The sequence below is a fragment of the Manis javanica genome, chromosome 7 (assembly GCF_040802235.1).
Source record: "Manis javanica isolate MJ-LG chromosome 7, MJ_LKY, whole genome shotgun sequence".
Classification (NCBI taxonomy): domain Eukaryota; kingdom Metazoa; phylum Chordata; class Mammalia; order Pholidota; family Manidae; genus Manis; species Manis javanica.
Window position 1 is genome coordinate 37679907 of NC_133162.1, and position 13997 is coordinate 37693903.

The window sequence follows — 13997 nt, forward strand, 5'->3', positions numbered from 1 at the left end:
AGAGAACTAGATAATTGGAACATTTGCCCTCTGGGTCTGATTAAGTACTCAGGTGAAAGAAATAAAGGGGAAAGGCAGAGAGAAGGAAGGAATGTCCGAAGGCAGACAGGCAGGAAGGAAAAAGGGAGGGAGTAAGGTGTGTGAGGATTTGAGCCCCTGCCCTGTGCTAGACACGTGTCTTGATCATTAGAGTTAGACTAGCTAGCAAACACAATGGCCCTGCCACAATACACTGTGAGTGCCTGACCTCAGGCAGGCCCTTCCCCCCACGGGGCCTCAGTCTCCCCGTCTGTACCAAAGAGGGCACTTGACTCTCTCTGCCATGACCCAGGAGAAGGGCTAAGCCTGGAGAAGGCCTCTGGGCTGAAGCTGAAGCCCGTGTTGTGTCTGGAGCTGCTCAGGGCCACCCTGGGAGGCCATCTGTGGCCATGGACTCCTTGTACTTCTCTGAACTCCCATATGCGGAGGGTGGAGGAGGAAGAGAGGGAGGACAAGGAAGAAAACCAGGTAATAGTTACAGTGATACATTGTATTGTTTTGCTTCTTTCTTTTGTACATTATTTTTAATTAAGCCTTTTATTTTGAGGTGATTGTAAATTTACATTCAGTGGTAAGAAATAACACAGATGTCCATCCGGTATACCCTTTACCCAGTTTCCCCCAGTGGTAACATCATAGCACAACAGTACAACCAGGCCGGTGACATTGACAGGGCAGGAATGGTTCCCTCACTACTAATATACTTCTTTCTTGAGAGCAGGTTTCCGCCTGAGTAAGGAGGTAGGCCCCAGGGCCCGGGGAGCATGGGGCACAGCCAAGGAAGGATGATGGCCCCCCTGCTTCCACCCTGCTGGGGCGGGGCTGTCTGAGGGGGCAAAGGCAGAGCAGGGGCGGCGCCACATCCCACGGGCTGGGGAGCCCTGGCTGAGCTGGCTGTCCGCTCAGGAGGGAGGACTCTGGCAGGGAGTGGGGAGGCTGTCCTGGGATAGAGGGAGGAGGTGAGGCCCTCTTGGCCTGCAGGGCTGAATGGTGGGGGAGGCTGATTCCAGGCTCAGGATAAGGCCACAGGAGTGCTCATCACTGTAGATGCATTGGGAGAGATGGACTGTCTGCTAGGCCCACCTGCGTGGAGCTTGGGTGCCCATGAAGGCTGGACTAGATGATTCTTGGAAGTCCCTCTAGCCCCGAGATGCTGCTTTGGGGACTGTGATGCCAGATCAGAACTCCCGGGAGTCTGCCTGAGGGATGCAGCTGTCCTTGCTGGGCTGCTCTGTGTCCCCCTGCCCCCAACCTCCCCTCCTGGCACAGCCCTTATCTGTTCTGGCCTCACAGAGTCCAGGGCTCCTGTGCTGCCCTGTCCTCCCAGGACCAATCATAGTCACGAGGCCCAAGGTCAGGCCTGTTTGTTTGGAGTTGTCTGGAGAGCAAAGCCTGAGTGGGAGGGGGCAAGGTGGGGGTGCTGGCGGTACTGACAGGTGGCAGCTGGGCCTGGCTTGCACATGCCTCTGGGCAGCCTGACCTTCTGCTACGGCTCCCTTCTTGGTGTGTTGATCTTTGTATGTAATCCCCATGGTGTGGATCCCTTTCTTTTCACTCTTTTCATGCCTGTCTTTTCTGTGTTCTTCAGTTCTCAGCCAACGGGACACTTCCTCAGAGAGGCCCTCCCTGACTGCCACAAAACACATCCCCTTCCTCTTCGACAGCTCATCTACCTTCTGTTTGCTTTTTCCCTGGCACTTTCATAGTCTGTTATTGTCTGTTGGTTCATGAGTTCTTGGTCTGGTCTGTTTGTCTTGCTGGACTCTCAGCTCTGGGTGGGAGAGGAAGGCCCTTTGGCTGTGTCCTGGGCTGTGCCCCAGTGCCCAGAGAACGAATGAACAGTAATGGCTAACACTTGTATGGTATTTATAGGCAGTAGGCAGTGTTCTAAACTACCTATATTAATGGAATAAATCCTCTTAACAAACTATGAGGTAGATGCTATTATGATTCTCATTTTATAGATGAGAAACCAGGACAAAAATTCTATGTTTCCACAGCTAGTAAGTGATGAGGCTGGGATTTGAACCCAGGGAATCTGGTGCCAGAGTCCATGCTCTCAGTCTGAAGGACTGATGCCCACCTGCCTTCTGGCCCTGACCTTGTTTCACTGGGGTCCGTTACTCTCCCCAGTATATATATGCATGGGCCTGCCCCCTGCCTGCCACCAATTCTTCTCTCCTGGCTGAGTGCTCTGACTCCACTAGGCTAAGCAGGTCCTGGCAGGCCTCTCCCTTCTCAGAAGTCCTGTGAGGGGGACTTGTCATCCTCTTATGCCAAAGGGGAAACTGAGTCTCTGCAGGGGAAGTAAGTGGGCTCCTGGCTTTCTCCAGTCCAGGGCCCTTTCTCTGCCTTTTAGGTACATGACCTCAGAGGTGGTATTTGAAAAGGCTGGGTGGGCTCCCAGATGGGGCTCTTCTTATTTCCCAACAGCTCTGGGAGAAGGGCAGCCAGCATGGCTTTTATCCCCATTCTGCTGATAGAAAAACTGAGGTGAAGCCTGTTGCCTATGGTCATCTAGCCAAAGAAGATCCAGACCTCCTGGCTTCCAGCCCTGGGTTCTATCCAGGTACCTATGACACCAGGTGGCAGAGGTTCTTGAGTGGATTTTCAGGCTTAGGGAGGGAAGTCAAGGAGGCTTGAACACCAGGAGAGGTAGAAGACCAAACTTCATGGAAGGTACTCTTTGAGATGTAGGCCCAGCCAGTGATGAATGAATGCATGAGTAAATGAATGATTCCCTGATGTATGTCCTACAGTGGAGGCTTAGCCCCACAGCAGGCACCTACCTGTAGGGGGCAGCTGCCCATTGAGTCTCCCAGAACCAGCTTGTTGGACCTAATAGCTCAGGCTGAGGAGAAAATGGTCCCTTCTCTAAGGGAGAGGCATATCCAGGGATATGGAAGGCTTCTTCGAAGAGGTGGCTTTGGCATTGAGCATGGAAGGTTGGGGATAGAAGCACTTTCTGGGCTGAAGGATGAGATCTAACAGAGTCATCAGAACCATGGATTCAGTTAGATTCCATCACTAGGATGGAGAGAGGGCAAGATTCAGGAAGGGCTCAGACCCTTGGTGTGGGGTGAGGGGCTGTGCTTCCCTTGTGCGGGACCCAGAGCAGCCAGTCTCACAATGGGAGGGCCATTCCTCTGGCTCCTCCCCAGCATTTTCCCAGAGCCTCCCAACCCACCTCTCTCTGAAGCCCACCACCTCCTTGGCAGTGAACTCCAAGGACTTGCTGGTTTAGATTTAATACACGTGGGTCCTGCATCAAAGACTTCCTTGCGGTCCATGAAAACCCAGACCTCTAGGGGAAGGGACGTACATTTCTTGAAGCCTCAAAGGAGGCAGGCATTTTATATATCATCATTTCCTCCTCACAAGAACCCATGAAGAAGCTACTGTTCTTTTAGTATTTAAACAGCTTTAAGTTTGCCTGTTTAGAGTGTACACCTCAATGGTTTTCAGTGTATTTGTAGGGTTGTGCATTTGGGACATTCCTGCATCTTCCAGAGAAACAGTGTGCCCATTAGCAGTCACTCTGCATTCCCTCCCGCCACCCCATAGGCAGATCAAAGCAGGAGAGGGCCTAGTGAATGCCTTTTACCCAGCTAACCGACTTCCACCCTTATTAAGTCCCATCCACTTCTATCATTTTTGCTGGTGCTGTTGTTGAAGAATCTCAATCGATGCTATTCCAGGTGTGGGCTGTGGACCAGCAGCATGGGTGTCCCCTGGAATTAGTTAGAAATGCAGACTCTCAGGCCCCATCCCAGCCTCCCAAGTTAGAATTGGCCTTTTCCCTAGAGCTCCAGGGGATTCACCTGCACAGTAGCATTTGACCAACTCTGGGATGAAACCAAAGTAAAGACTTCCTGTGGCACATCACCTGCCATGCGCATCTCTGATATAGGGATACCATCTTCCATAACTACCAGGCCACTGTCACAGTGATGGAAACAAGCAGTAATTGCCATTCTGAAAGGAGGAAACAGACCCAGAGAGGTTATGTGCCTTGTGCCAGGTCCCAGTAGGAATGCAGAGCAGAATTTGAACCCAGACCCACCTGGCTGCATACCTCTCTTCCTTCCACCCTCATTATTTTGAGGGGCCTTCAGCCATGGCCAAAGTCCCCTGCTGTCATCAAGAGAAGCCCGGAGCTCTTGGCAGGGTGCTCTGTGAATGCCAAGACACACGAGCTGCTCACTCCCTCTCTCGAAGTGACTGGGTGGCAACGGTGGAGCCTTGGATGATGACCAGGTTGCCAGATGACCACGGTCGGCCAGTCCTCTCACTGATGTTGTGAGAACAGAGGGAGAGGCTAGCTGCTGGGGCCAGGGCCAGCCTCGGTCCAGACCCAACCTGCCATTGACCTGCTGTGACCTGGCCAGCTGCTCCCCTTCTCAGAACCTCTGCTTCCTTTCGTGGGAGGCCAGGTAAGGTGACCTGGGCCTGGGCCCGAGAAAGCAGGTGTGCCATGTGCTCCTCACAGCGCCCTGCTGGCGGGCCGGTCTGGGCTCTAGCGCGGTGGTGTTCGCAGAGTAACTCCTCCCTCCTTCCCCATCTGAGCTCCGCTGCTGGATGAGGAGCATCTGCTTGCTAAGAGGTACCTGATGAGAAAAGGAGGATGGGTTCTTTCTTTGAGTTTGCTCCAATGGAGCAGAATCAGGGCTAGTAGCTTAGGGCCCAGCAGGGGTCTGTCCTGGGCGTGGGGGGCAGGGGAGGTGGGTGGAGACAGACTAGAAAGGGCAAGTCTGGACGCAACCCTCTAGGGACTGGCAAGCAGAGGTGGAGGGAGGGCTTGGAGAAGACCCCATCCCGGCATCAGCTCCAGTGGTCCCAACTCCTTATTTTATGGATGGGGAAACTGAAACAGCACAGCCAGAACTTAGGGAGTCCCAGGACTTCCCTGACGCTAATGCTGGCGGCACCTCTGACAAATGCCATCCGGCTGGGTATGGATATCCTTTGTTTACTTGTCCATCTTCCCCACCAGACTGTGAATTCTGTGCAACAGGGGACAGTCCCCAGCACCAGGGCAGCCTTGCCTGCTGGAGTTTCCCGGGGAATATTAGCCAAATGCTTGAAGGGGTGCTGTCAGTTGGTATTCAGCAAGTGTCAAATGAGTGCAGGTTTCTGCAATGGGAGGTCAGGGCCAGATAACCCGCAGCGCACATTTGTGGGAAGTGGTAGGAAGGTCTATTCTAAGAGGTAAGGTTTACCCATGGCCTTGAAGGGTGCTACAGGCAGACAGGAGAGGCATTTTAATTGCTTTCCATAAATAACTATACTATCAACTTGCTTGACTTTGTGGTAGGCTGTCTCTAATCTAAGGAAACTCTTTCCCCATGCTGTGCTGAGCTAGACCCCAGGGGGAGTTTACATTTGAGAGAAATGTATTATTAGCTGACATGGGAAATCCATGGGACCTGGGGCAGGGAAGCTTGGGAAGGACTTCAGATAGGTGACACTTGAGAAGGGCTGTGAATGATGCATAGGAGTTTACACAGTAGGTAAGACAGGAAAGACAGTCTATGGTAAGGGAGCAGCTGATGTGAAGTCACAGAGAGAAGTGTGTCTGAGGAATGTGGAAAAGCACTACAGCTTGCCTGCAGGGGGCCAGGTTGGGTGGGGACATATTACAAAAACTTGTGAATATCAGTCGCGGAGTTTGGGCATTATCCTGCAGTTCATTCACTCAGGCATTCAGCTCACTAATATTTGCTGAGCACTAGGTTTCAAGCTCTGTGCTAGGTGCTGGGTGTACCTCCGTGAAAAACAAGAATTTGGTCCCTATCTTTGTGGAGCTCAGCATCTACAAGGGATCCACAGAAGATGCTTAAGCAGCAAGTGAGATGGTCAAACTGGGATCTTGGAAAAATTAAGTACTATGGTAGCTGAAATGGAGGATGGACCAGAAGGTAGAGGAGGGAGACTTGAGGCTGGTTGAAAGGAGACTGGAAAAAGGACAGGTAAGAGAGGAGGGTGTGAGCCAGGGCCATGAGGAGGGGATGGAGGCGGGTGATGTGTGCTAGATTCAAGGCAGCTGCAGTCTTTACTAATCCTGCGGTGAGAGAGGCAGTCTAACTTTTGACCCTTGAACCTGAGCTGGCCTTAGCAGCTCCCTAAGATTTTAGTATAAGTATGTTGCAAGTATTGTGTGGGACATACTTATACCAAACACTCATTCACTGTCAATCTGGAATTTAAATTTAGGGCATCCTGTACTTTGCCTGGCCTCCCTAAGCCAAGTGGGGGAATGTTCTGTGCAAGTGGAGGTGGAGCTCCAAGAAGACATCAACCTGGGAGAAGGGCCTGCAGTCAAATGTGCAGGACCCAGAGAGCCCAGCCAGGGAGGGGCTGCAGCGCAGCTTGGGAGGACCTGTGCTGGACCCATGCTGGCACTGGGGCATGTGGTTCGTCTTGGCAGTGGCTGGATTTGGGTGTCCCTGCTGGAGCCTCAGCTTATGTGTGGTGCTGGTGAGTGGGTAGGGGCAAGTGCAGGGTCCACCCTCCCCAGACAGGGTGCCTAGCTGCAGCATGTGAAGAGCTTCCTGTGTGGCTGGGCACCCAGGCTGTGCCCCAGTGAACCCCTTGAAGGCACCTCCTTCCCTGACCCATTGGCTCTCCTTGCAGACTGCTATCTTGGTGAATCCAGACCTCCCCATGTCTTCAGAAATGCTGACACGCTGGCTCGGCTGGGGAGCTGTCCGCCTGTGTGTGGAGAAGCTCTGCTGGGCAGGGCTGGGCCAAGGCAGCAGAAAGTGCTTCTCTTCCCTCCTTGGGGGCTGGGGGGATGTGGGACTTGCAAGGCCAGGGACAAAGGGACTAGTTCTCCATTCTTTCTCCCTCTAGTCTGTGAGGACCTTATGTTCCTAGCCTCCCAGAGAGCCAAATCGTTACCAACCCTGGACTGCAGAAAGCCCCTGGGAGGGTCACATTCAGGTTGCCACTCGGGAGTCTGCCACTTCTGCCCAGCCTTTCCCTAGGAAAGTGGATCCCAGGTCCATGTGCAGATCCCCAACAACAGCCATCTCCAAGATCTCTTATCTGGGGAGGGAGCAGCCCCTCCTCAGTCTGCACACAGGGCTGCAGATGTGCTGGGGGAAGCATGGGGCACCGTCTGAGTTGGGAAGTCTCTCTTACAGAGATGGCTTCATCCTCGGGGCTCTGGCTAGGAGGCTTCAAAGCTGCCTTCTACCTACATCCTCCAGGGACCCCATTGCCCAGGCACTGGAAGGCCCTGACTGGTCTTGCTCTGCCTACCCCAGTCCGCCCATTGCCCCTTGTCCCAGACACACTGCTCTGGGCAGTGCAAGAGGGACCCTCCAGACTCTAAATTCTAGAGCCAGCCTTGTATGGGACATGGCTATCAAGTGACTGAGTGGCCGTGGACAAGTCCCCTGCAGTTCCTGAAACTCAGGTGCCCGCTTGTCAGTTGTGACAATGTTCCTCCCTATTCCACAGACTGAGAGTCAGGTGAGAGAGCAATTTTGAGAACAGGGTGGTGATATGATTCATAGCTGGCACATTATTTTTGTCTCTGTTAGAGCACAGCTTTGTTAATTTGTTTGTTTGTTTTGAATATAAAGTGCTGCTCTGCAGAATCAGAGGACAAATTGTTAGATTCCAGCTAGGGGCTTGGGGCAGGTGCCATGAGAAAGGGACATTGCAGATGAGACTGAAAGAACAAGGAATTTTCCATGAAGATGAAATAAAGGGGGTTGGGAAGGGGTAGGAAGAGTGTCTTAGGCACTGGGAATGGTATATGCAAAGCCACGCAGAGTGAGTGAACCTGGCACATCTGTGGAGCCATGAGCAGTCGAGAAAGCTGACACCTAGGACCTGTGAGGGAGTGAGGGAGGGGGCTGGCAGCCCAAGGATGCTGGGGGTGAGCGGTCATCCTGGGGGCAGGGCTGGAGGCCTTTGCATGGCAGCTGGAGGAGCCTAGACTTTATCTGCTTGACAGTGGGGCGCCAAGGAAGGCTCTGAGCAGGCCAATGACACGATCAAAAGTGTTCTGGCTCTTCCTGACACTGTCTGTCCCTCACCCCATCTTCAAGTCCTGCCTCTGTTGTGGAGCTTCTCCCCAAAGTCCCAAGTCTCCCTCCCAGGACAGCAATGGTGGGAAGGCACAGATGCAGCTGCCTCCTCGGCAGGGTGGCAGTCTTCTTCCTCCCAGGGCTGCCCTGCAGCTCCTCGTGGGCAGTGCCCCTCACGTCCTCCACCAAATCTGGCCGATCGTGTGAGCACGCACAGACTGTGCTCCGTCGCTCACTCTGGGGTGTTGGCGTGAAACCCGCACATGCCTCCACATCAAGGATTGACCTCCATCTCTGGGGTCAGACCAGCTTGGATGGGCGAAGTCATGTCTCTATTTGATTTTCCTGGATTAGACTCAAGCTTGGTGACTGCAACAAAAATAGACCCCCTCCTCCCTCGTGTTAGGAGAGTTGTTGTAGCTGGATCTGGTGGCTTTGGCTTGTTTTTATTTTTAACAGCTAGGGATGTCTTGTGGCCAGAGTGAAGCGCAGGATGCATAAGGAAGAGGGCAGAAAGGTGATGTGTCTGCAGGGTCCCTGTGGATGGGGATGCAGAATTCTCTTGAGTCCCTTGATGGCTTCCAAGTCACCTTTATTCACAGCCTGCAGGAATTCTACATGCAGAGCTTAAAGGCCTTAGGGGTCTTCTGGTTTCTCCTTTATTCTATTGGGTGGGGGGGATCCGAGGCCCAGAGCGGGGAGACACCAGCTAGGATCACACTTTGTGGCAATGGCAGAACCAGGCATAGACCCCTGTGTCCTGCTACCTGGTGAGGCATTTTTCCTGGCCTAGGCTGGCTCCAGGTGTGGGGACCAAACTAAGTTAGGGAGAGTGTGGAGGGGAGAAGAAGGAGCTGAGGATGGAGTTAAAAAGAGGGGAAGATCTGTGAGAGATTCCGAGGGAAGGCTGGTGCTGAGCCATTAGGTGGGAGATCTGGCTTAGATTTGACCAAAATTGTATATTACTCATGTTTTGAAAGCTGCAATGACATCCCCCAGCTAACCACCCCTCACCCCACATACTGGAAAGGGAGGCCAATCTAAGAAAGACAATATAGCATTTTCCAAATTTTCAGAGGTTGGAGGGAGGAGCCACCCTTAGCCTCTGCCTGGAGCAAGGCCTGAAGAGAAGAACTGGGCATTAGCTGAGCACCCACTGTGTGCGTGGCGTCCTTCTCACCTCCATCTGACCTCTGTGAGCACCTAATAGGCTCTGGGTGCTAAGGATATAGGTATCAAGAAAGACTTACAACTTATGGAGAAGAGGGCTGGCTAAACAAGTACTTTTAACAGAATAACCCTACATTCTGAGCAGTGTCTAACCTTGGATGGAGGAGGGGTAGTCAGCAAAGGCATCCTGGAAGAGGAGGCATCAGAGATGAGAGAATTAAGCAGACTGAATATGGGAGAGGGTGCTTGTCAGCAGATGAAACAGCGTGAATAAAACTGGGGAGGCATGAAGCTGCGTAAAGTGACTACTGATCTGTACTGTGACGACACACGCCCGAGCTCAAGGGGAGAGAGGGAAGACCCCGGAGGGCTCTGTGTGGGGCTGCGGCTGGGGCCTGATGGGTCACCCTTAGCAGCTGGAGTTCATCCTACAGGTTTTTAAAGCCAGAGAATGGATGGTTTGGATTTGGGTTTTAAAGCTGGCCCGGGCAGTAGCGTGGCAGCTGACTCAGAGGGAGCAAAGACAGGAGGCAGGGGAGGCTGTTGCAACAACCTCGGAAGAGCGGGGCTGAGAGCTTGACCTTGGGCTGTGGTAGTGGGGATGGAGGCGAGAGGCAGGAGTTGAGAAACATCCAGGAGGGTAAGTCGTCAGGACCTGGTGACTGGATGTACAGGATGAGGGCAGGGCAGAGTCAAGGCTCGCTTTGTCGGGCTGAGCAGTGGTGCAACCCTGGCCACAAAGAATTCAGGGGGCGGGCAAACTTGGAGACTCAAGGCTGATCTCAGGTTGAGACATGGTGAGTCTTAGGTGCCTGTGAGGTGTTAAGGTGGCACAGGAGGCAGCTGGAAACCCAGGGTCTAGAGGTCAGGAGGGAGGCCTGAGGTAGAAATGCAGGTCTGGAAACGAGCATACAGCAGTGGTGGGAAGCCCAGGAGGGGTGAGTTGGTGCAGGAGACTGTGTAGAGGGAGGAGGGATCCTCCCTGTGGACCCTGAACTTCAAGGGCTGGTGGAGAAAAGGAGGGCCCCACAGGAGGTTAAGGGATGATAAAGAGGTAGGAGGCTCCAGGAAGAGCGATGTCATGCAGGCCAAATGCAGATCACTGCAGACAGAGCGAGGGTAGGGGCGCCTGTGCTGCATCTCAGAGCCTCTGGCGACAAGGACTGGAAAGGCCACCAGGGAGAAGAAGGGTCAGGAGAGGTTTCGCAGGTGGGAGAGTTCTCAGCTCTTTTGGAGGGTTGGTGGAAGGGGAAAACTTGATAGAGAGGGAGATTCTAGGGGCCCTGGAAAGCTGGGGTATAAAGGCTCTGGAGGGGCTGGGTCCTGTACACAATCAGCAGGGTTGTCTGTTGGGTGGACCAGGGACTGGCCTTTTCCTCTGATTCTGGACAGCGGGTAATCAGGATGGGTAGGGGGTTGTGTTTGGTAGCAGGGCAGGAGCCGCAGGTCACACCTGAAGGCTTTAAGGTTTTGGTGAAGTCGGGTATCTCCAGGAATGCAGGTGGCAGAATGGACAGGGGTCATGAGGAGAGGAGTGAAGGTCCGTGAGGGAAATGGGAATTTGGCAGTCCCCAAGGCAGGTCAGGGGACTTTGGGGTCATGTCGAGGGTACAGCTCAGGCTGGAGACCCACAGTGACATTGGCCCCAAATCTCCCAGCTTTGGGCTTTTGATAGCTCAGTGGGTGGTGTGAAGAATGTGGTTGGCTTGGCCCCGGGCGAAGTTAGGCTGCACAGATGAAGGGAAGGAATTGGGGTGCTGGTGAGAGGTTCTGATGACCAAACCATGTAGCAGTTGGAGCAGGTAGTCAGGGGGAAAGAGGCTTTGGGGTTAAACTAGAAGAGGAGGAGCAGCTGGGCAACGGCCGGGGTGGGAGGTGGGGGAGTGGGGCTAGATTCAAGAAGGTCTAGGGGCCAGGAAGCCGCAACTGGGGAAAGCCCAGGTGTTGGATGGCCCCCATGGGTGCTGAAAGCCATCAGGCTCATGGCAGGCCTTGGGAGGGGGAAGGAGAGACAGTGATCGGTGTTAGGAGGTAGGCAGGGAAGAGGAGGGGACTGGGAAGTGGTGTCTGAGAGGGTGGACATGGGGGAAGGTAGTGAGGGCAGATGGCATAAACCCCAAAGGAGAAAAGCCCATGGAATCATGGTCTGGAAACACACCCAGGGATGGGAAGGAGTGGGGACCCTGGGGGCCACTCAAGGAAGGGGGATGTAGGGGGACAGGAACAGCCTCCTTGGGGAGAATGGCACCATAGGGACTGCAAAGTTTCTATTCTGAGGCCAAGGATTGAGTGGGTGTTCTTCAAGGAAGTAGATCCTAGAAGGGCCAGTGGGTAGGTCGGTTTGGGTATGGTGAGGGACAGTAACGAGGACAACTGGGGCCTCCACGAAGGAGGCTGCTGGGAAGTAGGGCCCCAGGTTCCAGAGAGGCTGGCCCTGTAGGATGAGCTTCCCTGGTGAATAAAGGCAGGACCAGTCATTCATCCCGCAGATACTCCTTCATTCCACAACACGTTTCCATGAGACAGGGACTGTTTTCCATACGTGGGCTACATCAGTGAACAAGATGCTGATGTCTACTCTCAAGGAGCTTGTATTCTAGCTGAGGGGTGGGAGGAGAGACAGGAAACATAATGTGACAAGTAGTATATTTTAGAGCATGTGTGAGGTTGATGTAGGCTAGGAAAAGGGGCAGCAGAGCAGTATATGATATGATGAATCAGGAGTTCTGCAGGCGGCGTGGCAGAGGGCTGGGCAAGTGTGTCAAAATTGAAATGCAGTGGTCAGGATAGGGCCAGGGTAGGCCAGGGCTGTGGGTCTGTGGGAAATTCCATATAGTTTGACATGGGCGGCAGAAGGGGGTGAGGATATGGAAAGAGGCTCCTGTATGGTTACTCTGATGGACATATATGGGAGGATTTGGGGACAAGAAGAGTCCTCAGTTTGGGTGAGAAGTAATGGGAACAGAATGGAGAGGAAAAAAGATATTCATGGACATGTGTTAAGGGCGGGCACTGTGCTGGGGACTGCCTCTTTCATCAGTCTACTAGCCCTGCTATGAGTTAGGAAGACATTGTCCTTGTTTGTCTCTAGTTTCCATGAAAACAATGGCAGTTTCTAAAGGAGCTAACCCTCAGTGCTGTCCTGAACACTGCCTGGATTCTCTTAATGCATCTTCCCATCCTCTTAATGAAGTCAGTGTCATTATCTCCTTTTCCTGATGAGGAGTGTGATGTTTAGGAGTGTCAGCACGGTGGCCAAGACCATGGACTCTAGAGCCAGCCTGCCCGGCTTCCTCTCTCCCCAACCCCAGCTACGTGGCCTCAGGTAGCTGCTTAACCTTTCTGGACTCAGCTTCCTAATCTGGAAATAGAGATAGTAAAAATACCTGCTTTATAGGAGTGTGGTGGGGGTTAAATGAGATAATATATGCAAAACACATAGAACAGGACCCACCATATAGCCATTGTTCCCCATTACTATTAGTATTGTTCAAGGTCATTCGGGTAGGAGGGGGAACAGCAGAGTTTTCTATAGACCGTATGGGGCTGGCCTCTGCCTCCTCCCAGCTAACCTTGGCCGTGAGTGGGATCAGACCTGCTGATTGGGGCTGAGGGAGAAGGCACTGTGCATCACCACCAAGGCTGTTCTTTGCTGCAAGCACGTTACATATTGTGGCATGCTGTGTTTTCCCCTCGTGGTGCAAGATGTTGACTCAGAGGGGCATGCTGGGGAAATGAGTTTCTTGGATTTGCCCACCTCATTGCCCCTGTGTTCTTTTGAATTTCTATGAATCAGACTTTATATCTAGCTCTACCATTCAGCAACCTTATTTATGCAGAAAACAACCTCACATTTCCAACTTGTTCAGCAGCTGTAAAGATTCATCTTTGGCCCCGGGGAGGATAGCAAAGGAGGGAAGGATAAAAAGAAAAAGGAAAGAAAGAAAAAGGAAGAAAGAAAGCCAGCAACAATCCAAACAACCCTTTCTGCCTGTGTAATCTGGGCAGTTTCCAGGAGGATAATGTCTTTCCACCGTGAGTCGCCCCCTCCCTCCCACGCTGTTTTCGCAGGAAGCAAATCCTGGAGCATTTTCAATGTGCCCCTCGAGGCAGAACAATGAGGCCCTTGAAGCCTAGGAGCCGCACTTCCTCCAGTTATCCGGAGCCTCCGCGGAGCCCCTCCAGGGGCGGGCGTGGAGGGGCATAGGGACCATCTCTGGGAAATGGGGGAGGGGTGGTCTGCAGGGTGTTGCTGTGCCGCGCGAGGGAAGCCCATTAGCCAAATAATAGGTTTGGATCCGACTGTTTTGCCGAGGTACCCGACATTTATCCGGCTCCCCGATTGGGGGCGGGGAGCTGGGCGGGAGCGGCGCGGATCCAATTACTGCTGCTCCGGCCCGGCCGCCGAGCAGCCCCGTCGCGGGGCGGTGGCGGCGGCCCGGGCCCGGCCTCCCGGCTGGGGCGGCAGGAGGGGGACCGTATGCGTAGAAGCCCGGCCGGCCGGGGGACGCCTCTCCCGCGGGCGGCCACGGCCCCGCGCCCCGCTCCCGCCCCGGCCGGCTCAGCTGCCTCATTGTTTATTGTGGAGTCAGGCTCTCCCCCCTCCTCCCCCTCGCCCGCCCTCCCGCTCCTTCCTTCCCTCCTCCCGAAAGAAAGAAGAGCCAGTCTGTGGAGACGAATGAGTCATGAATAAACAAACAGCGTGGGGGAGCTGTCACTCCGAGCTGACTTCCTGGCCGCACTCAGCTC

The 13997-nt window shown here is 53.6% G+C and overlaps 1 long non-coding RNA gene across 3 annotated transcripts in view; it reads left to right on the plus strand.

The window, feature by feature from the left end:
- Positions 1-12124: 12124 nt before the first annotated feature.
- Positions 12125-13997, plus strand: part of LOC108393492 (uncharacterized) — a 207160-nt gene continuing 205287 nt past the window's right edge. Inside the window, exon 1 of one of the 3 annotated variants that reach the window (XR_012133152.1) lies at positions 12125-13283. This is a non-coding gene — a long non-coding RNA (uncharacterized lncRNA). The remainder of the gene's footprint in view (positions 13284-13997) is intronic. The other 2 variants (XR_012133153.1, XR_012133151.1) reach the window with 2 other exon arrangements.